Source organism: Lontra canadensis, unplaced genomic scaffold, assembly GCF_010015895.1.
Source record: "Lontra canadensis isolate GAN:19392208 unplaced genomic scaffold, GSC_riverotter_1.0 scaffold62, whole genome shotgun sequence".
In the NCBI taxonomy this organism is placed as follows: Eukaryota; Metazoa; Chordata; class Mammalia; order Carnivora; family Mustelidae; genus Lontra; species Lontra canadensis.
In genome coordinates this window covers 2018125-2042524 of record NW_022631056.1, presented here as the reverse complement: position 1 = coordinate 2042524, position 24400 = coordinate 2018125, and positions in this window count along the sequence as shown.

Sequence of the window (24400 nt, the reverse complement as noted above, 5' to 3'; positions counted from 1 at the left end):
TATACACATGTACAACTCAACACACGTTCCCCATCTGGGAATTGTTCTTACTTGAAAACAAACTTGAAAAAAAGTAATAACTTGCATCCATTACATATTTTAAAACCAGAAGAGTTAGTAACAAGGTAGGATACATATTTGAAAGGAAATTCATGTAAACATTTGAAAATAAAAAGAGTCATGGTATTCATTTAGAAGAATAAATTGGACTCTGACACTGAGTGAGTATGTTGTCGAGGACTTTTTTTCTAGTTAAATTTTAAATTTTAGAATATGCTATGTAAAGTTCATTGGTTTATAGAGGTCTGAATTTATCATAGTCCTCTCTTTGTAGGTGTATAGATCTACATTTTTATACCCACATGTTCACCATGTTGAATTTATTACACCTTCCCAAATATTGCTTGTCATTTAGTTTTTTGGTTTTTGGTTTTTGGTTTTGTGGGTTTTTTTTTTTTTTTTGGTTTGGTTTGGTTTGGTTTTTTGTTTGTTTGTTTGTTTTTTTACCATCAGTATTAGAGATAACTGAGGGAGGTGGAAGTGATGACAGGCAGGTAAGCAGGTAAGCATGGATGTAAGCCAGATAAAGCCCGATTAATTCTATAGTCAGTGTCAGCTTAGTAGTTTCCAATTCATGCAAGATGACTTTCAGCTCTGTGTCTTTCTCCTCACTTTGTTGTGGTGTTCACTTATCCAGAAATAGATAAAATTTAAACCCTTTTGAAACCTCTAGGCCAAAACTGTCACAAAGTGATTAAATACAGAGGTTCTCCTCTGTACTTTTGATCAGAAATAGAATCTGTGATATGTAGAAAATTCAAATTCATGTTATTTTGATGGTTTGTCTAAGGACCTCTGCTTTTTTTTTTTTAAAGATTTTATTTATTTATTTGACAGATAGAGATCACAAGCAGGCAGAGAAGCAGGTGTTTTCCAAGTGTTGGAATTTTTTTGAGCCTCCTTCTAACAATATCCTACAAGTTGCACACCATGGTCTTATGAATCACAGTCTGTAAGATTATAATGACGTTTGGAAAGATCTCAGTTTTATAGCAATTTTAATGTCAAATTTTTATTACTTCAAGAAAGAAGTAATCATTAAGCCAAATTTTCTAGATTCTTTATGTGACTTTTCTGTGGGGGAGTAGAAGTCCAAAGTGATTATTAAAGTTGATAAAGGACTAAAACAAGTAATGTATTTATCTTTTTAATTTCTACATTTTTGATTATAGAGGATCCTAACAAATGCATTTTTCAAAACACTGTAACCAACTGAATCATATGTTTATAGATGCTTGAAGATATCTAAATTATATCTAGTTGAATTTGGTTATTTTATATGCCTTTACCTGAGGGCAGAAAACTTCTTTACTTAATAGTGTATTTAATTTACTAATTTTCAGGTTGATAAAATGAATGAATAAATAATACAAAGGAGGTTGAGTAACAAAACCTAATAGGACAGTTTTGGCTTACTCACCATTACTAATATGTTAATTTCTCTTTTGATCATCATGGAGTCATGACTTTTCAGATTTACTATATGTCAATTGATATCGGCTAATATTCCCCCAGTTTGAGAATTGGCCAGTGGGAGCCTGTTTTAGATTAGCTTTTACGTCCTTTCAACATGATTTCATTAGTCTTTGAAACCTGCTTTGCTTTTTGAAATAAGTTATTTCAGAATAACTCATCTCAGACATGAAATCAACCATTTTTCTAAGGAGAACTGGTTCCTTTTAATAAAAACTAATTTTAGAAATAAGAATCTGAGGGGTGCCTGGGTGGCTCAGTCAGTTAAGCATCTGCCTTCGGCTCGGGTCCTGATCCCAGGGTCCTAGGATCCAGTATCACTTCCAGCTCCTTTCTTGGTGGGGAGTCTGCTTCTCCCTCTGCCTGCTACTCCCCCTGCTTGTGCTCATTCTCTCTCTGACAAATAAATAAATAATTAAAATCTCTTTTTAAACCTTTAAAAAAAAAGAAATAATCTGAGTGCTAAAGTGAACATGTAACTCTGGCTTATTTTAGCAGCAGAGATACAAAAATATATATTTAGAATTTTGTTTTTATTATTTTATTCAATATGGATACATAGATATTAAATATAGATATATGGATATATAGATATTCACAGTTACAAAATAACAATATATTGTTAATAAAACTATAATTACTGCATGCATTTTAAAATATTTTAGTGATTTCTCTTGGTTTTACTATTTATGTCTTTAAATATCTGTAGTAAATTATTTTTTCTTCTATAATCATTTATACTTTCTCTGTGAGGCTATGTAAATACTTATTGATGGATGATTTTTACTCATTATTTCAGATTAGTTCAGCTGTTTCAACTTGATTTCCAAATCTTGGCATTAATCTTGGCATTTTACTATGTATATTTCTAAATTCTTGGGAGATTGAGTTTTTCTTGATGGTGATTTTCTTTTAAGACAGTGTTTTTTCTAACCAGAAATTACAGGGAAGAAACACTTGAATATCTTATTCCATTTGATTCCATTTCATCTATCTTAACAAAATACAATGACTTAATATTGAGTTAAACCTACACATTCATAGTCATGCTTTCTACATGAATAAACAAATCTCTACTTTTCTATTCAATTTCATGTAATATCAGAATCCATACATTTAATTAGTTACTTAATTATGATGAATCCTGTTCTAATCTTCTGAGTCTTAAATTTGTCTCAATCATTTTTTGAACCATAAATGTTCATTTTATAATATGTAAGTTCTCCTTAATCAACTAAATATGCTATGTTATGAATTATACCAAGTCCCCAGTATCTCATTTTGTATAACTGTACTTATCACTACAGAGTAAAGTGCAGACTGCATATTTTTTTTTCATTAAGGATCATTGGTCATCTTTTTTCAATTTCATTACATAATATTTTTAATTTTTTTTTAATTTTAAAGACATTTAATTTAAAAACACACTCAAAATTTAGAATAAATGATGTGAGGGAAACAATGGGATTCCACACTTCGTCTTTACCAAAGACAGTGCAGGTTTATCCTACTTTTCACTCTCTTCCTACTTCCTCCCACCAATTCTCTAGAATCTGGGCTTTTACTATTTTTTTTTTAAAGATTTTATTTATTTATTTGAAAGAGAGAGATCACAGCTAGGCAGAGAGAGAGAGAGAGAGAGGAGGAGGCAGGCTCCGTGCCGCGCATAGAGACCGATGAAAGACTCGATCCCAGGACCCTAAGATCGTGACCTGAGCCGAAGGCAGCGGCTTAACCCACTGAGCCACCCAAGTGCCCTAGGCTTTTACTATTAAGATAAAATAAAAGATCCTAAATACCCAGCAGTACAATTGGTTGTTCTATTTTTAATTTTTTGAGGAAACTCCATACCGTTTTCCACAGTGACTACACCAGGTTGCATTTTCACCACCAGTGCACAAGGGTTCCTTTTTCTCCGTATTGTCATCAATACTTGCTGTTTCTTTTTTCTGTGTTTCTGCTGTTGTTGGATGAAGTAGTCTATAGGTATCATTTTATCCTGTTGATTGATGGTATTGTTGAGCTCAGTTATATCCTACTGATTTTCTTTCTCCTCTATCTGCCCGTTTCTGAGAGAGAGGCATTCAAGTTTTTGTTTGAGAAAGTATTTCTTCATTTTTGAAGGGTAAATTTGCATGTTAGAAATTTCTAGGTTGGTGGATTTTTTTCTCTCAAACTTTTAAACATTTCTTATTTGCTCACTTCTTGTTTGGATGGTTTCTGAGAAGTCCAATATAATTCTTACCCTTGTTTCTCTATAGTTACGGTGTTTCTTTTTTCCTGGCTTCTTTCAGGATTTCTGTCTTTATTTTTAATTTTCTGTAGTTTAAAAATGCTCTACTTGGGTGTAATTTTCTTGGCATTTATTTTCCTTTGTGTTTTCTGAGCTCCCTAGATTAGCATGTTGACATTACTCAGGGGAAAATTCTGAGATCATTGTCTCAGATAGTTATTCGGCTCCTTTTCTCTTTTCTTCTTCTAATACTCCCGCTACATGAATGTTACACCTTTTGTCTTTGTCCCACAGTCCTTGGATATTCTGATCTACTTTCTTTCTCAGTCTTTGTTCTCTTAGATTTTTATTTTTCAAGTGTTCTATAGAGATATCCTTAAATTCAGATATTCTCTCCTCATCCATGTCTAGTCTAATAATAAGTCCATTAAAATAATAAGCCCATTATTTCTTTATATGGATTTAAATCCATTCAGAAATAAAGAAATCAAGAAACCCTTGATCTCTAGGGTTTCTACTTTGTTCTTTTTTAAGATTTGTATCTTTCTGTTTATATTGTCTATGTTTTCCCACATTCTGTTTACTTATACCTTAGAGCTTTTAGCATGCTAACTATTACTGTTTTTAGTTACCGGTCTGATAATTCCAATATACCAGCCATGTCTGATTCTAATGTCTATACTCTCTCTCTCCTCAAATTACATTTATTGTCTTTTGGTGTTCCTTATAATATTTTCTTAAGAGCTAGCCATGATGCACTGAGTAAAAGGAAGTGCTTTAAAAAATAAGCCATTAGTGGGGCACCCGGGTGGCTCAGTCATTAAGCATCTGCCTTTGGCTCAGGTCATGATCCAGGATCCTGAGATCTAGCCCTGCATCAGGATCCCTGCTCAGCAGGAAGCCTGCTTCTCCCTCTTCCATTCCCCTGTTTGTGTTCCCTCTCTTGCTGTGTCTTTCTCTGTCAAATGAATATACATATATATATGTATATATATAACATATACATATATATATGTATATATATACACACACACATATATTTTAATGAGCCATTAGTAATAAAATTTTAAAGTAAGAGGGAGGGGAAGCTTCTATAGTCCTATGATTATATCTTCATTTTTTTGTGTGAGTCTATGCCTGGACTGTGAACCTCAAAAGTTTTTCTCAGTTCTTTCCCCTACATGTAGGTAGGGTAGGATGGCTAGAGTGGGTTGGAGTGGGCTATTTTTATTCCCACTGTGGAAGGCTGTTTGGGACTGAAATTTGATTATTTCTTTCCCTACATGAAAGGCTAGAGTTGGCTGGAATTGAATATTTCTGTTTCCCCCACCTAGATGTCTAGGGATCGCTGGATTGGGGTATTTTCCTTCTTCTAGATCACTTCAGCTCTGATAAAACCTCAGCAGGTTAGGCTCTGGTAAAATAGCTTCTGAGGGCTTAAGAAGGTTTTCTTAAGAAAACCATAGTGCTCTGGCCTAATTAAAACTATTCTTTTCTTTTCCCCTTTTCTGTAGCAGGAGGAACTTTTTCTCCTGTATTTACTATGAAAACTTTGTTGAGCTCATTGAGGTAAAACTCACTAAAGTGTGAGAGCCCACCAATAACTGAGTCCCACTGGAGTCTTTAAATCTCAGGCTTAGCACACTAAACCTCCTGCAATACTTTATGTCTCCCTATCCTGTTTCCTGAGGTGGTTTCTCCTTGTAAGTCTCTTCACTCTCTCCCTGTATTTACCTATCATTCTCTCCCTGTCTTTGGGATAGCAGTTTCTCCCTCTGTCCTCATTTCTGTCATAAATTCAAAAAGAGCTGTTGACCTTTGGGTCTATTCATCTTTTTGCTTCTTGGTAGGATAAAGTGGTGACTTCCAAGCTTTTAACATGCAGAATGGGAATTGAATTTTTTTAAACCCGCATACAGGAAAAAATAAAGAAAACAAATATTAGACAGAAGTCAGACAAATTTCCCCCACAATTCTTCTGATTGCCTGGAATTTTAGATCTTTTAAATGTTTCCTCTTATGTTTAATCATTTTAATAGTTTCCAAACTTGTAGGGTCTAAATGCACAAAATTTAATGTGCTTTTGAGTATAATTTGTGTTTTACTTGCTAAGACATGTGGTATGAAAGTACTCAAACTCAAAGGAGAAATTTTATTCTACATAAAAAGTGAGATTGGTTGATAGACCCATGGTGAGATCCAGAGGCTAATCCAGTTCAGTTACTATGAGAAGTAGGACAAGGACAAGACAAAGATAGAAAATCTCTGCCACTTCTCCTTCCATCCCTTCAGTTAAGATGTGATTAAAAAGAGATTAGAGAAAGCAATTATAATCGAGTAGATTCATACTGTTATGTTCTATGAAGAGTCCAATATAACCCCCCATCCTGTAGAAATTCTTCACTGCTACCCAAATTGAAGCTTGATTGTTTCATTTTATTAAAGTGGTTTTTTTAAGGCTTTGTCCTCTTTTAGGATTGGGTAAAACTGGAAAAGAAAGCAGCCATGAAGGAAAATAGACTGCTAGGATTTATGAGAACTTTGTGGAGAAATCCATCTGCAACAGTTTTGGAACAAAGATGGTTAGATGATTTTAAGCATAATGATCAAGGTCATACTGCTGATAATATTAATGGTTTAGTAGAGGAAATTTTATGTGATTTGTAAATGTTCATAAAAGATTGCATAACAGTGAACTACAAGTTCTGTCTTTTTGCTTTTCATGACCATGATAATGAAAATGTATAAAGAAATAGAATTTAATAAACTCAGTCCAAACTCTGTTGAGTGCTTAGTGTCCTTGCTTAGGGTCCATTATAATGATGACTGAATGTGATACTAATTCCAGAAAAGGTATTTTATAATTTTCCTTTTAACTAACCAAGAGGGACAATTTTCATTCTTTTGCTTTAGCCCTTTATTTAAGCATCATACTGTTCCCTCAGACAGATTCATGAAACTTGCTCTTGAGTAAGTTGGCTTTCTCTTATATTAGGCTAATAAATAAATGTAGTCTTTACATAGATGATTTCTGTGTTTCTAGATTATTTTTAATGGCACTAATCCAATCCAACAAAGCCCAATCAAGACAGTAGGATAAAAAGGGGTATGATGCATTAATATACAATATTACTAAGAAATTGTATAAGAAGGGAAATAACAATAAGCCATGGCCAAGTTAAAGCAGACACCTGAGATGATTCATTTCTGATATTAATATTGAATTTAGCTACTGTAGGTGGTAAATTTATTAGTATAAACGTAAGTTTTCAGACGCAAAGACACTTTTTCTTGGCAACACTTTTGAAGAAGACTATATCACAAGGGCTTTTAGAAAATGATTAGTATAGGGTGCCTGGGTGGCTCGAGGTGGGTTAAGCCTCTGCCTTCGGCTCAGGTCATGATCTCGGGGTCCTGGGATCAAGTCCCACATCGGCTCTCTGCTCTGCTGGGAGCCTTCTCCCCTCTTTCTCTTTGCTTGCCTCTCTGCTTACTTGTGATTGCTCTCTGTCTGTCAAACAAATAAATAAAATCTTTAAAAAATGATTAATATAATATAAATGATCTTCAACAAGTCTTTTGCAGAAATAAATACTATATATATGTAAACAGTACGGATGGGGTTAACACTATTTTTTCCCACATTTATATTAATAAGAATGAGATTCACGGTATTTCCTAAAAGGAAGGATGTCCAGTAAGATAGTCTTCTATAACCACAATGAAAATAAAAAGACGATAATTAAGAGTAATATCTCTGCCTCAGTCTACCTTTCTTTTTTTTTTCTTTTTTTTTTTAAGATTTTATTTATTTATTTGATGGAGTGAGGCACAGTGAGAGAGGGAACACAAGCAGGGGGAGTAGGAGAGGGAGAAGCAGGCCTCTCGCCAAGCAGGGAGCCTGATGTGGGGCTCAATCCCAGGACCCCAGGATCATAACCTGAGCTGAAGGGAGACATTTAATGACTGAGCCACTCAGGTACCCCTCAGTCTACCCTGCTACTCACTAAGTTTACAAATCCTGTATTTCCTCTCACTTCAAGAGCAATCACTTCCTTTTCAAGGGGTTTAACCAAAGTCCCATCCAATTCCTAAATTCAGCTTGAAATTCAATAAGCAGTCTTTTTATCATGCTCAGATATGGCTACTCTTAGACTGACAGAAATAAGAGAAGGAGAAGACAGAGAGAAAGATTTTACTAATTCCCAACACACAATAATGGATCTCAAATAAAATAACATTAATAAAGTTTTAAAAATTCTCAGCAACAAAGTAAGAAGATGTAAAACTCAGCTATCCTAGCAATGTTGGCCCATAAGATGTTTGAATCCCATGCAGCCATTATGGCAAAGGCTTTCTCTGAGAGAGGGGAATCTTTCCTTATTAATCTATACATGTGCAGTGGCAGTTGGGGGGAGATCTTTTGTCCAATGATTTTTGACTCTGTATTATGGGAGGTTCCTTATTTACGTCTCACAGCCATATCTAAAATGGGTGCTATGGAATATGCACTTGGTTTGTAAGCATTTGCAGCTCCCTTCCCAAATATGTAAGGAAGAAATACATTTGTTTTGTCACATTCAGCTAAGGCTTTTTGAGTTCATGCTGGTGATTTCTTGGCTGTAGATTCCTCTCAGTATTTCAGTAGGGTTCTTCCTACTTTCAGTCAATTTCATGTGCGAAGAAATCCAAAATTCTTTCCTAAACATTAATCTCAAACCTGGTTTAACACAATTTCTGCACCCAATCCTTCTCTCAAGTCACTGGTAACTATTTTGAAGCTATCCAGAAAAAAGAAGGAAGGATTGCTCTTTTAATCCTGTGTTTCTCTTGAGTCACTTTATTTAGCTGGAAGTTTCACTATCATTTGTCACTGAAAGCATTAATAAATCCTACTTCTTACTCTTTGAGGTCTACAAGAAGGCTGTATTTTCAGTCATAAAGAATGAAGAAATAAATATGCCAGCCTTACTCTTTTCGAACCTCTGATCTGCTTTTGCTCCCCATTGGCCAAACACATCTCAATTCTAGGGAGCACAGGACATCTCTTGGGCAAGTAAGCCTGCCAGGCACACAGGATGGAAAAGAACAGAAAGTGGATTTTGAGAGGCAAATGACAACTAGCACAAAACTTATTTCTTACGTTTTCTTACATATGGATATGGAACACTTTACTTCTGAAATTCCAGTTTAGATCTTTCTTAATCTTTGTATTATATTTTTAAAGACTTTATCCATTTGAGAGAGAGTGAAAGCATGGGGCAGGGAGGAGGGAAAGAGCAGAGGGAGAGGGACAAGCGTAATCCATGCTGAGCACAGAGCCTGACTCAAGACTTGATCCCACAACCCTAAGATCATGACTTGAGTGGAAAGCAAGAGTGAGACCCCTAACTGACTAAGCCACCCAGGCACCCCTAAACTTTATATTATTAAGGGACCATAAAAACATTTAGTAACATGACACTCATTAAAGTTAATACAATTTTATAACCTTTCAAATATATAATTAAACTTTCCTTTAATTCTTTTTCAATTTACTATCAGCCTCAGAGTCATTCAAAACTTTTGTAGTTTTGAAATCACAATTATAATCACTTGAAATTCTTAAAATAATACCAAATGATATATACGAAGTGATTTGATTAGGATTTTCTTTTTAAGATTTTATGTATTGGGGCACCTGGGTGGCTCAGTGGGTTAAAGCCTCTGCCTTTGGCTCAGGTCATGATCTCAGGGTCCTGGGATCAAGCCCCTCATTGTGCTCTCTGCTCAGCAGGGACTCTGTTTCCTCCTCTCTCTCTGCCTGCCTCTCTGCCTACTTGTGATCTCTGTCTGTCAAATAAATAAGTAAATAAAATCTTAAAAAAAAAAGATTTTGTGTATTTATTTGACAGAAAAAGAGAGAGAGCACGCATCAGCAGTCGGAGTGGGAGAAGCCGGCTCCCTGCTGAGCAGAGGGCCTGGCAGGGCACTTGATCCCAGGACCCTAGGATCATTACCAGAGCTGCAGACAACTGCTTAACCAACTAAACCACCCAGGCACCCCAGGATTTTTTTTTCTTTTTAAGAAATGTAAAAACGGGGCACCTGGATGGCTCAGTGCGTTAAAGCTTCTGTCTTCAGCTCAGGTCATGATCTCAGGGTCCTGGGATAGAGCCCCGAGTCAGGTTCTCTTCTCCGCAGGGAGCCTGCTTCCCTTCCTCTCTCTCTGCCTGACTCTGTCTACTTGTGATCTCGGTCAAATAAATAAACATTAAAAAAAAAAAAAAAGAAGAAGAAATTTAAAAAGAGTATCCTGGTATTTCTTCCATACAGTATTATTTTTTAAAGATTTTTAAAAATTTATGTATTAAAAAATAAAATAAAAAGTAAAATTTATTTATTTTTGTGTGTGAGAGAGAGGGAAAGCCCGTTAGAGGGGAAGGAGGCAGACCATATGGAGACTAACCTGAGCCTAAGGCAGACACTTAACCAACAGAGTCACCCAGGTACCTTTCTATACAACATTGTTAATTGATGTATATAATAGAATAAATATTAGAGTTATTTTACTTATATAAAGTTTTCATTAATGTTACAATAGAGCTTAAATAAACATATGAGAAGGACTTAAACTTTTGTCTTTGTGATTTTAACTTTGATAATGGCTTCTTGGTATTTCAGAGTTACCAAGAAAACATCTAGGAAAAACACTAATTCTAGTAATTTTGGTATATCTTACAAATATATTGCCAATTAAAAAAAATAAATATGGCTTTTATGGTGGATAGTATGAACTAATTTAGAGATTATAGTAGGAGACAAGAAATTATTCTCATTAGTTTTAAGCATAAAATTACTAATATTTGATTCTATTGGTCCAGAAAACTCAAATAAAAAACTCTTGGTGGGTTAAAAAAATGAGAAACTAAAAACATGCTGTAGGATATATCAAAACAAATATAGATACAGATTTTGCCTAGATCATAGAGTTGTTTTGTAAAATGTATAAATAAAACTTATTTTAAATACCATCATACAGATGAAACATAACTTCTTTCAATGTGAAAAGGTGCATATATTTTTAATGCCTTGCTGTTACCTGTTTCTGCTTTGTTTCAAATGCCATCAAACCCTATTAATGACAATAAATAAATGGATACAAAGGGATTGACTCAGAATACTTAGTGGGAAAACAATAACAATCTTCAGAAATGATTAACTTTATTTCAGCACTTGCTTTCTGGTGTTATTTTAGCTACTTGTAGTATCTTGCTGAGGATTGCTAAAAATGTTAGCAATTTGTGAAAATGCCATCTTGTTAATGCATACAGCTTTTTTTCCTGTTCACATTTTGTAAAATAGCATACTTTATTTTTCTTTTGTAGATTGCCAAAATAAAATATGTGAGTTTTCCTGTGTAAAAGCTTGGTGTTATCATTTTTCCCCTTGCAATTTTGTTGGTAATTCATTTTTTAAAAAGCAATAATGATAAACTTTACTGAAGTTTTAACTTAAATGCAAAAAAAGGTTTGAACAGGATTTAATATCCACTTGAATGCGAAATGGCAATTTCTTCACACACAGTTTAAAATCTGCCTGGATATTTCTGCTTCAGGAAGAACCTTGGTTTTATAATCTTGTATTGTTCTCCCTATGACAGCCTTGTCAAAATGATTAGATGTCATTTTTGAGCAATATTCATTCAACAATATTCATTTAACAATGCATATTAACAATAGCTTTGGAGGTGCCATTGCTTCACGTTTTCTTCTTAGGGCTGTAGTTTAATAGATAACTTAAAACTGGAATTTAATCAGAATTCTACTATATACATAATATTTTACTTTTATCTTTCAGTAATCTATTCTATTAAGAAAAACAAAAATAAGAAGAAAGTGAGGTGACACCATGAATCGTATTGAGGAAAGAAGAAATGAAGACTCCAGAATATATCTGAGACATGCATAAATTTAGCTCCAAATACTATCCTTTCATCTTGCATATGTGTACGAAAAACACAATTGTCAAAATGAGTACCCTGAAGAGTAAAGTTAAATATACACACACCCCTCAGTTATTAAATTTACTAATTGATGATGCAGTATTTTACTTATAAAAGCCAGTAATTCGACCAAAACTGGTTGAAATAAAAGAAAGACTGTTGTCCATCGGTGAAAGAAGTGTCAAGTTTGCCTGATCTTTGGCTATATATCTTGGTTGTAGATGCATATATATTTATACATTTCATATATGCATGTAAATATGTCTATAACTGATATAGCTATGTAAATACTAAATATGTGTCTATGACTGAGTACGGCTGAATAAACATATACATATGTGAATAGACACACATTATGTGTGTGTCTGTAACTGAAAATAAAATAGTGTATTTTAAAATGTGGTTTTGTCTAATGATTCTATTTCAGACTATATAAAATTCACAAAAGTCTAGTTGTTTCTGAAAATATATTGGAGAGTCTAAGAAGGTTAAAATTTGAAGTAACTTAATTATTAAAATATTCACAACTCTTGTGATGATGAGATCAACTAAGCATCACAAGGCACTGAGTATCTCTTACTGCTTCTATCTCTCACAGAATGAATTAAATGATTCAGAGTATACTTAATGAAATTCTTTTCAGAGAAAAATGTGGGATAGAGAAAGAGATACTTGAATCACCTAATAGTGAAAATTATTGTATAAAATCGAAATCAAGAATAAAGGAGGGATCAATAATATGGGGCACACTACTGTTTACCAAAGTTTGCAACTTAATCTCTGCTAACAGTGAATTCTCAATGAATGCCAAATGGCCCCTCAATCAATCAAAGTGCATTTTGCAAATGGCAGCAGAATTCAGCTATTAATAACAGAGCAAATGCATTCAATCTGTCATATTTACACAGTACACTATGATTTGGGGTGTGTTTTCTAATAATACATTAATTTTTTTAGTATTTTGGAATACAAATGTTAAAAGAGGAATTGAAATAATTATTTCATTCATGCCTCAGTTTCAGCACCCTGAAGCACATGAATAGAAGGTGTCAAAGATCATTTTAAAAATGTACTACAGGGCGCCTGGGTGGCTCAGTGGGTTGGGCCTCTGCCTTTGGCTTGGGTCATGATCTCAGGGTCCTCGGATCCTGATCTCAGGGTCCTCCGATCGAGTCCTGCATCAGGCTCTCTGCTCAGCGGGAGCCTGCTTCACTCTCTCTCTCTCTCTCTCTCTCTGCCTGACTCTCTCCTTACTTGTGATCTCTCTCTGTCAAATAAATAAATAAATAAATTCTTTAAAAAAAATGTATGACATATCTAGATGTGGGGCACGTGTAAATATCAGGTTAAAGTTTATATTTTACTAAGTATGTAATAAGAAGCTAAGGAAAATCCATGAATATACAACAACCTGATCAGAAGTAAGAATAAAGTGACTGAACACTAGGAAAACAAGAAAACAAAAACATGAAAACAATATAATATTTCCTCCCATGGAGTGAATATAAATTAAAGATAAAAGTGTGATCAAATAGTTAAAATTCAATAGGAAACAGTGTAATGGATTTATTCATACTTGCTTTTTTTAAAAGATTTTGTTTATTTTTTGACAGAGAGAGACATAGTGAAAGAAGGAACACAAGCAGGAGGAGTGGGAGAGGGAGAAGCAGGCTTCCTGCCAAGTAGGGAGCCTGATGCAGGACTCAATCCTAGGACCCTGAGATCATGACCTGAGCCAAAGGCAGACACTTAAGAACTAAGCCACCCAGGTGCCCCAAAACAGGCTATTTGAGGTGCAGTTTATAATTATCTCCTCTTGAAGAAAAACAGAAAACATTTATAACATGATGTTACTCTACCTTAGTCATTAAGGGTTAAGGTAAAATTTCAAATCCCATTTGTTCTTCAAATCCAGTCTCAAATTCCTTTATCACAGTGTATCAGATCCAGGAAAGCATAAGTAATCTTACCTCCTTTGAATCTCCCCAAAATCACTTGCTCTAATTAACTGTTTGTTTGTATGCATTTAAGTTACCTATCTTATTAAATAAATTTGTATTTGATTATAGTTTGATTACTTTTTATATCCCCCTAAGCACCTACCTACTGCACTTAATGACTACAGTCTATTTAGCAGAGGAAATACCAAGAGTCCCTTTCATCATGTAATGCTTAGATTAAATAGCTGAAATATTTGAAGACTCTATTAAGTACCTGTAATCTCAGTATCAGGTACCAGTGATAAGAAAATCACTGGAACCCAGAGTTATGAATTTTGTTTGTGTGTATGTGTGTGTGTGTGTGTGTGTGTGTGAGAGAGAGAGAGATGAGTATAAATTGATTGAAAAAACATAATATTTTAGCAGCAATAGATTTTATATATATATATATATATATATATATATATAATGCATTATATGTTTCAGAGGTACAGATATGTGAATCATCAGTCTTACACAACTCACAGCACTCACCATAGCACATACTCTCCCCAGTGTCCATCACCCAGACACCCTATTCCTCCCCTCACTCCCCTCCAGCAGCCCTCAGTTTGTTTCCTCAGATTAAGAGTCTCTTATGGTTTGTCTCTCTCCCTGGTCCCATGCTGTTTCAATTTTCCCTCCCTTCCCCCATGACCCACCCCGCCCTGCCTCTAAAACTCCTCATATCAGAGAGACCATATGATAATTGTCTTTCTCTGACTTACTTATTTCACTTAGCGTAATACCCTCTAGTTCCATCCATATCATTTTAAATGGCAAGATTTTGATTTTTTGATGGCTACATAGTATTCCATTGTATACATATACCACTACTTCTTTATCCATTCATCTGTTAATGGACATCTAGGCCTTTTCCATAGTTTGGCTGTTGTGGATATCACTGCTATAAATATCTGGGTGCATGTACCCCTTCAGATAACTACATTTGTATTTTTAGGGTCAATACCCAGTAGTGGAATTGCTGGGTCATAGGGTAGCTCTATTTTCAACTTTTGGAGGAACCTCCATACTGTTTTCGGGAATGGCTGCACCAGTTTGCATTCCCACCAACAATGTAGGAGGGTTCCCCTTTCTCTACATCCTTGCCAACACCTGTCACTTCCTGGCTGGATAATTTTAGTCATTCTGACTGGTGTGAAGTGATATCTCACTGTGGTTTTGATTTGTATTTCCCTGATGCCAACTGATGTTGAACCCTTTTTCATGTGTCTATTGGCCATTTGGATGTCTTCTTTGGAGAAATGTCTGTTCATGTCTTCTGTCCATTCCTTGATTGGATTATTTGTTCTTTGGGTGTTGAGTTAGATAAGTTTGTTATAGATTTTGGATACTAGTCTTTTATCTGATATGTCATATGCTCATATCTTCTCCCATTCTGTTGGGTGTATTTGGGTTTTATTGACTGTTCCCTTTGCTCTGCAAAAGCTTTTGATCTTGATGAAGTCCCAATAGTTCATTTTTGGCCCTTGCTTCCCGTGCCTTTGGTGATGTTTCTAGGAAGAAGTTGCTGTGGCTGAGGTCAAAGAGGTCACCAGCTGTGTTCTCCTCAAGGATTTTGATATCTCCTCAAGGATTATGATGTCCTATTTCACATTGAGGTCTTTAATCCATTTTGAGTCTATTTTGTGTGTGTGGTGTAAGGAAATGGTCCAGTTTCATTCTTCTGCATGTGGCTATCCAATTTTCTGAACACTATTTGTTGAAGAGACTGTCTTTTTTCCATTGAATTCTTTCATGCTTTGTCAAAGATTAGTTGACCATAGAGTTGAGGGTCCATTTCTGGGCTCTCTGTTCTGTTCCTTTGATGAATGTGTCTGCTTTTGTGCCAGTACCATACTGTTGTAATGATTACAGCAACACAGGTGTCCCTAAAAAAAAACTTCCAAAGTCGGGGGGGGTGATAAATATGCAAGTTTTCTGAAGTAAACACTAAGTAATCAACATCTTTTTTGTTGGAATTACAACCGCCAGTATGAGAATATTTGAATATAAAAATAAGAAAATGAAAAACCAAATAAAAATATGAATATAAGATTCAAAGATACAAATATTCAAGGAATCTTTGAATATAAAAATAAGGAAATGAAAAAAAAAAGTTTTTCAAATGTCCCAAAATGAATAAGATATATTTTTGATCTATATTCACATCATGGACATATGAAGAAAACAATGTATTATTGTAACTAAAATGTCTATAAATAAATTGAAAATTAACTTGACCCAGACTAACAGGTATTTTTTTTTAAAGACTTTATTTACCTATTTGACAGAGAGAGAGAGAGAGAGAGCGATCACAAGTAGGCAGAGAGGGAGGGGGAAGCAGTCTCCCCGCTGAGCAGAGAGCTGATGCAGGGCTCGATCCCAGGACCCTGAGATCATGACCTGAGCCAAAGGCAGAGGCTTAACCCACTGAGCCACCCAGGCACCCCCTAAGAGGTAATTTAATTTATAGTAATGTGTTTCCATTTTTTCATGCTTATTTGTGCTGTACCGTATACCCCTGGTCTTGTAGAGTATAACACATCATTGTAATTAGTATGCACACTGCACCTTGGAACCTAACAAACTGTGGTTGTTGTCTGCACCTTGTCCTAGCAAGGTGTAATGTTTGATAAATGTGGTGTACTCCCAGGAGTTTACAAGGAGAACTGTCTTGACCAATGCTGTAACTTTTCTCATATTTTCTGCTTATCATCTCTGTCATACTATTAAATTCAAAAGAAGAGCAGTTATTTCTCCTGGGACTAGAATGAGATGAAAATGTTGCTGTATTGCTAAAATAAAATACCCCCCCCCTTCATTTTTCTTTACACTGAGCTTGTTTTCTTTTGTGAATTTTCCATTTTCATTTCCTGCATGGGGTCTAGTCACTCCCATTCTTACCATCTGTTACCCATCTTGTTTCCACTAGAGAAAACTTAATAGTATTTAAAGCCAATAACTTCTACATTTCCTTTCCTATTCTTCTTTTTCCTTTATTTTTTTTCTTTCTAATGTCCATATTGTTCTAAAAAATCACTATCAGGAACAAAAAAAATATTTTTATATAAGGGAGAGACATTTCTGGAACTTCTATTTGTAAACTCTGAATTACATTTTAATTCAGTATTTCCAATTTCACTTGGGCATGCATTACATGAAATTCTTTGTTATCTTCTAGTAAAGAATCTTGAGAAAATCATTTAGCTGCCCAGAACTTTATTTTTTCTTAAGTTTAGATGTTAAGTTTTTAAAACATCCCCAGATCTTTCACTTGCACACAACCTTAACATTTATTATTGTCCTGAGATATGACATGCAACTTCCAGATTGAAAAGTGCAATATGCCTGCATTTCAGGACACTACTGTCTATGACCAGGAATCTATAAACCTATATATTGAAAAGATACTTAGAGGGCCAAATTCTTTCAATGTTAGTAAGTCACTTCTGAGACTTCTTCAGTAAACTGGGACTGTTGATTTTTTATCTTTACTATCTCTATCTTCCTACCTATCACCTATCTATCTACTTATTTTTTTTTAATTTACATTTTACATTTTGTAAGTTGGGAGAATAAGGATGTTTAAACACTTTTATTAGCAAGCAAAGAAAACATTTGTATAAGTTTGTTAAAATCCATTGAATTTATTTTGTTGAACCATGATTTAATTATGTTTTAAATTTCTAATCTCTGCAGATATGTCTAAGGTGTTCACTTTATATTGCATCTTGAGGGAATAAGGATAAATATTCATGATAAATTTGGGGGCAAATGTTATTTTATTTTTAACTGATAAACCTATAAAATGTGTGTAAAGTCTGATTAAATATGTCTATATAGGATATATGTGCTTATTCTCACATCCTGGCGTTGTTAAAATATTCAACAATTCACTAAAGATCTTAATAAGTTATATTACTAAAAATAATACTTGGCATTTCAATTTATTTTTTTCTACACTTGAATATACCCTGAAAACAATGTATACATATTTGGAAAAATACATTCAGAACCCAACCTCTTCTCATCATCTTGTTTTGTTTTGTTTTGTTTTTAAATATTATATTTATTTGTTTGTCAGTGAGAGAGAGAGAGAGAGAGTATAAGCAGGGGGAGTGGTGGGGAAAGGGAGAAACAGGCTCTCTGTTGAGCAGAGAACCTGATATGGAACTCAATCCCAGGACCCTGGGATCATGACCTGAGCCCAAGGCAGACACTTAAACTACTGAGCCACCCAGGGACCCCTCTTCTCACCATCTTTATGTCCATAACTTTGGTTTGAGTCACCATCATCTTGCACATGATTAGGGATAATCATATAAATATTTTCTCTAATTCTTCCTTATTGCTGTACAGTCTCAAAATAAGGATCCCTTTAAAATGCTCCTTTGTCCTAAACCATCCAATGGTTCCCATTTCACACAGAGGAAATTCTAACATAAATTCCTACTTGACCCTATGTGACCAGGATCCCTGTAAATTTTTTAACCCATCCCATTAATCCTTCTCTCTACTCCATCCATAAGAGCCTCCTTGTTGCTTCTTCAAAATTACAGCATGGGGCGCCTGGGTGGCTCAGTGGGTTAAAGCCTCTGCCTTTGGCTCAGGTCATGATCCCAGGGTCCTGGGATCGAGCCTCACGTCGGGCTCTCTGCTTGGTGGGGAGCCTGCTTCCCCCTCTCTCTCTCTGCCTGTCTCTCTGCCTACTTGTGATCTCTGTCTGTCAAATAAATAAATAAAATCTTTAAAAAAACAAAATTACGGCATGTTCCTTCCTTTGAGTGTCCAGAATGCATTTTCACCATATAAGTCCTTGGATGACTTGTGCATCTTTATTCAGTTTTTGCTTAAATTTGCTTTTTATTGAGGTTTTCCCTGAACACTATTTAATATTAAGCTATCCTATACTCCTAATGCTCTTTCCTTTTTGGCACTTGTCTCCCCCATAATAATTAATTTGCTTGTTTTGTTTATTTGTCATTGATTCTCTCTTCACCATAAGGGAAAACTCCAAGAGGCAGGAGACTTTGTTTTGTTCACTTGTGTGCTGAGAACTGCTGAGAACACTGCCTGGTATGTGGTAAGTCATCTATACATGTTTGGCAATTTCTCCTATCTACACGTTACATTCAGGGCAGCACAATACTCCAAAATATTAAGCTGTTGTTCTTTGTTTCTCCCACTTTTTACTCTCACTTATACATCAAGAGCTTTCTTCCTTTCCTTTAATTCCCCCTGCATAAGAAACAAAGATATCAAGAGATACACAGGACTTAATTCTCTTGTAGGAAACCAGGTGAAACTAGTCTTATGTAAGAGTAAAATGAAATTAGAAAAACAACTGTTAATCATGTATTGATAACTTATTAATGATTTTGAAATTTTGCTACATGTTAAAAACACCTGGGGAGTTTTAAGAAGTACCTATGCCACTCCCACCAATAAAATCAGTCTTGGAAGAGGGCCCAGTGACAAGGAAGCCATCCCAGTTTCCAGTGTATAGCTGTGTCTGAGAATCAGTGTACTGCATTTGCACCTCTTGGGTATCAATTTACATTTGAACCAGGAAGGCAAAACAATAAATATGATCCTATTTTACATAAATAAAAATTATTTTAAAAAATAAAGGCAAAAAAAAGAGAAAAAAGGAAAAACGGCTCCTAACAAATGGGAGGGAAAAGATGAGATGGAAGGTCAAGAGTGAGAAGCTACCATCAAAGATGACCAGGGAGCAGAGGACAGAAAGCTTATTTTACAAACCGTTTCAGGTGGGCATTGAACTCCATCAAGCTGGCATTTGTGAGGGGCTAATCTTCATCCTCTGCCATCCTGAAAAGAAATATAGTTCTTGTATATTCACAATTTTTAAGGAGATTTTAAGGAAGAAAGCTTCCTCTACTCTCCTAACTTACCCTAATAAGAAGATGGGGGACAAATTCCACATAGGAGAGAAAGAGTAGACCCACCACCATAGTTACATGATTTAATCCCAAAAAGTAAAGTTACCAAAGGAAGTCAGCAGGGTCAAAAAACAAAACAGTAGAATTAATAATATATCCTAGAATATAAAGGAATCACTTGTGTAGATCAATGATCCATTCCAGAGGGTAGGTTCAGAGTTAAAGGTGATAATTCCTGAATAACTGAAGGTTACATCAGACATAATGGACATTCAATTGCTCCTCTCCAAATTAAAGTTTAAAATTTAAAGATGACTTACTTGCACACTTGACAAAATTGGACATGTTTTTGATTTTTCACATATGAGCTAGGAGTATCATATCAGGCTCAGTGTACCGGGGTGCAGTATGACTAGAGAGGAGTTGGTTAGATCACAGTTTCCTCAGCCATGTGAACCTATGTGTACTTTTCTCACCATCAAGGGAACCTACTCCTTTCAAATACTTTTCTGAAATTAGAAGTGTAGAACTGGACCAAGAACAGAATGGTAACCATTCTGCAAGACACTTACATGAGCTATTAGGGCCTATATTGAGGCTGAAACTCATATAGCAGTGCTCCAAAAGCCATTTATTTCCTCTTGATATTATAATCACAAGTACATTTATTTTTCTTTCAACCCACAGACCATTAATACCTGAGACAATGCTCTTAAGCTTTATGCCACTCTTCATTTCTCGGTTGATTCAAATCTTTTCCCCTCAGACAGAACTGCCCTCAAGGTCTTGGGACCAGTGCTTCAGGACACTTGCAGCATAGGAAAGGGTTTTCCTCTCTCAGAATGTCTTAGGGCTTCATATATACAGTGTGTGTGTGTGTGTACACATATAGTTGTACATAGAATACCTGCACTGATATTGACCACTATGGTATTTCTCAAACAATCGATTTCACTGAAATATAAATAGTATACGCTAATGTAATCCATATGAGTTTTAATAAAGCTTCCATTATGGTTAACATAAATTGTCTACTTAATTTAAAATAATGCTAATCATTGGATGTCATAATTTTTTTTTTCCTTTGGAAGAGTAATCATGAAAAATTGAGTGGAAATCAATACCTGAATTGGAGAATTAATTGGACATTAAAATCAGTAAAATGTGTAAGATAAAATATGTAACATATTTATGAAGTCCATTTTATCTAGAGGTCTTAATAGCAATTTTGAATTTGCTCTTTTGATTGTGGCCACATATTAACTGACCATAAGTGGTCATTATATTATAATATGACATATTATAATATGTCATTATATCTAAAGATGTAATAAGTTGACTATAAGGTATCTTTGATAAATATTATTCAATTGTTTTTCTGTCCATTAACTGGACAATGGACATGCTCTCATTGCTTTTATATAGATTTGAGAAATATATTCTTGGACAATTTTTTAAGTGTGAGCTTTCAAATATATATATAACATAAACAAAACAGAGTCTGGAATGTAGTAAACTTTGAAAATATTTTTCAGTTATAAACTCATTTAATCACCATATCTCAACTTACATGGCATCTTGCTTGAATGAATTTAATTGAAGACCTAATTTTTTTCTGGCCTTTCAATTAGAGCTGACCTTTCCATATAACAGTCATATTTATTCAGCTTCAATAATGTATCAATTGAGCCATCTTATCTATTTTCACTGAAAGCATTGTATTATTTCCTAGCTCTGAAGAAAGATTCAGGGGTGCTTATTTAAATCCTACCAAGTATCCTTTCTATGTAAATTTTCCCTCATGCCATGTGATATTGTCCATTTGACAATATACTCTTAGACTGGGGGCTCAACGCTCTGTAATCCTCCCATGAATTGTTTGCAATTGGCTGTCGATGGGCAAGCTAATGGTGATGATCAATATCTATTAATCTTGGCAAGGATAAAACAACTACACAGCTACCACTTCTTTAACCACAGTAGCAGTGCCTCTTCAGAGTCTTTTCATCATTCTTCCCAGCACTGCTCCTCAGACCTTGGAGTATATAGGTTTTTATGATATAACTGAGGGTCTATTTGGTGGATACACCCTTCCTACTTTGAGCTAAAAAGATCATTCACTCTCAAACTCAGTAAGCCCCAACATGTGCAAGAAATTGCACCCATAATACACCAAAATTTTACAACAGAAGCAATTTTGCATTATAATTTTGGTTTGCATGAGAATGTCAATGTGGCAAATAATAAAGAATAGTTCTAACTAGGTAAAACTGAGTACATCAAACACTGAACAAAGGGTAAATTATATTCTACCTATAGAATGTCAGTAAGATATAATAAGGTATAAAGATAAAATTTTGCACTTGGTTGGTGTTTTGATTTTGAAGATATGCACACAGATTGTCTATTTTTGCAGTAGTTTCTCATAAAGATGTGTATTTAGAAGTGACTACTAAAAATTATTTTTAGTACTTTCTATTAATCTAATCCTTATAGTGACATGAAAGTCATTTATATCAATAATAATTTTAGTTCATCATATTTAATATACTTTTTGTGATTTTATGAAAACAAGTCTTACTTACAGATATCTTAGATATAGTCTCCATATAATATTAAATTATAAAAACAAATATGTAAGCCCTCTTAGCTTGCCTCTGTTTTTCAGTTTTGTGTTTGAAATAAGAGAAAAAAAAAAGAATAGAACTTTTTACCCCAATTTTGCCATTTAACCAGCAATCCATTCAGAAAAATTGGAGAATGATAAATAGCAGTCAGAAAAGATAAACTAGGAGGAGGTGGCCCAAGGTGGTGACATAGGAAGATTTGGAATTCACCTCTTCCAATGGACACCAAACCACCAACTACATATAAAATAATTTCTGATGAAAAAGAACTGAAAACTAGCTGAACAGCTTCCTACACAACAATGGATAAAAGGGCTATATAGAGAAATGTGGGAGAGGTAGAATCTTGTGAAAACCTCCACCCTTGTGTAGTAACACACAATAGAGAGACATCTTATGGTGCTGGGCCTGTCCCTGAGTAACAAGAGGTTTGTGACCTATACTGGGCACCTCAACCATTGGGACATAACCAGAGAGATGAGGTCCCAAAAATTTCTGGGTTTGGAAACCAATGGGACTGATGTCTATGGGGACCCTTGAGGCTATAGGGATCTGAGACACTCTTTTCAAGGGAATCATGGACAGACTTACTCCTCCAGGGAACCAGCAAAAAGGTAGCAATTTGAGGGGGGACTGGATTGTATACAAAGATGATTTAGTTTTTAATCTTAAAACATCTGTTCGAGGGGCAAAAATTAGTTGGGATTTTCCTTGAGGACAAAGGGGCTGCACAGCACCATTTTTGTACCCTCTCTGTCTGCTAACACAGGTGGGCATGGGTAGATATGACCTTGCTGAGGTCACAGGTACTGTACCTAGAACTTATCCCAGAGCTCATTAAAGTTAGTGGGCAAGTATAGTTGATACAAGGGTTGGCTTGATTACCTGGCTGTGATGGCCAGAGGGGCTTGAACTCCCAGAACCCACAGTACTGTAACTATTGGAAAGACAGTTTTCAGCAGCATACCATGCCCAGGGCACTATACAGACAACAGACTGAAACACAACCCTAGTCTACATATGCAAAAGACCATTTGATTGTCCTGGAGCTTCAATTCAAGAGAAATATTTCAGGTTTGCCACATACTAAAGGCTACAGAAGTGCTCTCTGTAGAATGGAATGTAGGCAGGGAGAAACCATCTGTGCACCTTCTCTTGGCCTCACCACAGCTTACTGGTACCTTCCAGAAAGCTTATAAACTCATGTGAAGGCCTGATTCTTACCAACTCTTCCCCCGTGGGTACCTCCAGACCTCCTTGTCTAGAAATCAACAGGGTCTACAGTTGTGGTCCCACAGGACCACATACATTTGCGTACTTTCAAAGCTGCTGTTTGAGGTATGGCTTCCAATCAGCCTACTCTGGGTGCTGACTGAGATCATTCCCTTTGGAACACTGACAGGTCCTAGAACATCCTCAACAAATGGGACCTATCAAGAATAAATCAGACAGGGACACCTGGGTGGTTAATTTGGTTAAGTGACTGCCTTCGGTTCAGGTCATGATCCTGGAGCCCCAAGTTTGAGTCCTGCATCGCAGGGAGTCTGCTTCTCCCTCTGACCCTCCCCCTTCTCATGCTCACTCTCTCTCTGCCATTTTTTCTCTCTCTCAAATAAATAAATAAAATCTTAAAAAATAATAATAATAAAAAGAATAAATCAGACAATCTCAAAAGTTCAGGAGACATCCAAGGGCTAAGGCAAGATTGAACAATAGGGTTTACCTCCTATAAAGGACACACCCTCAAGACTGGGAGAGGTGGCTTTTCACATAAAACATAGAAACAAACACAGAGAGTCAAGCAAGATAAAGAAACAGAGGAAAACTTGCAAACAAGACAAAATTTTAGAAAGAACTTAATGAAACAAAAATAAGTAATCTATCTGATAAAGAGTTTGAAAGAATAGTCATGAAGATGCTCACCGAACTTGGGAAAAATGAATGAACATGGCAAGAACGCCAACAAAGAGATAGAAAAAAATAAGTAAGTACCAAAGAGAAGTCACAGAGATAAAGAATACAATAATGTAACTGAAAAATACATTAGAGGGTTTCAACAGCAGATAAATGACTCAGAAGAGTGGACCATCAAAATGGAAGACAGGGCAGTGGGACTCACTCAAAAAAAGGAACAGAAA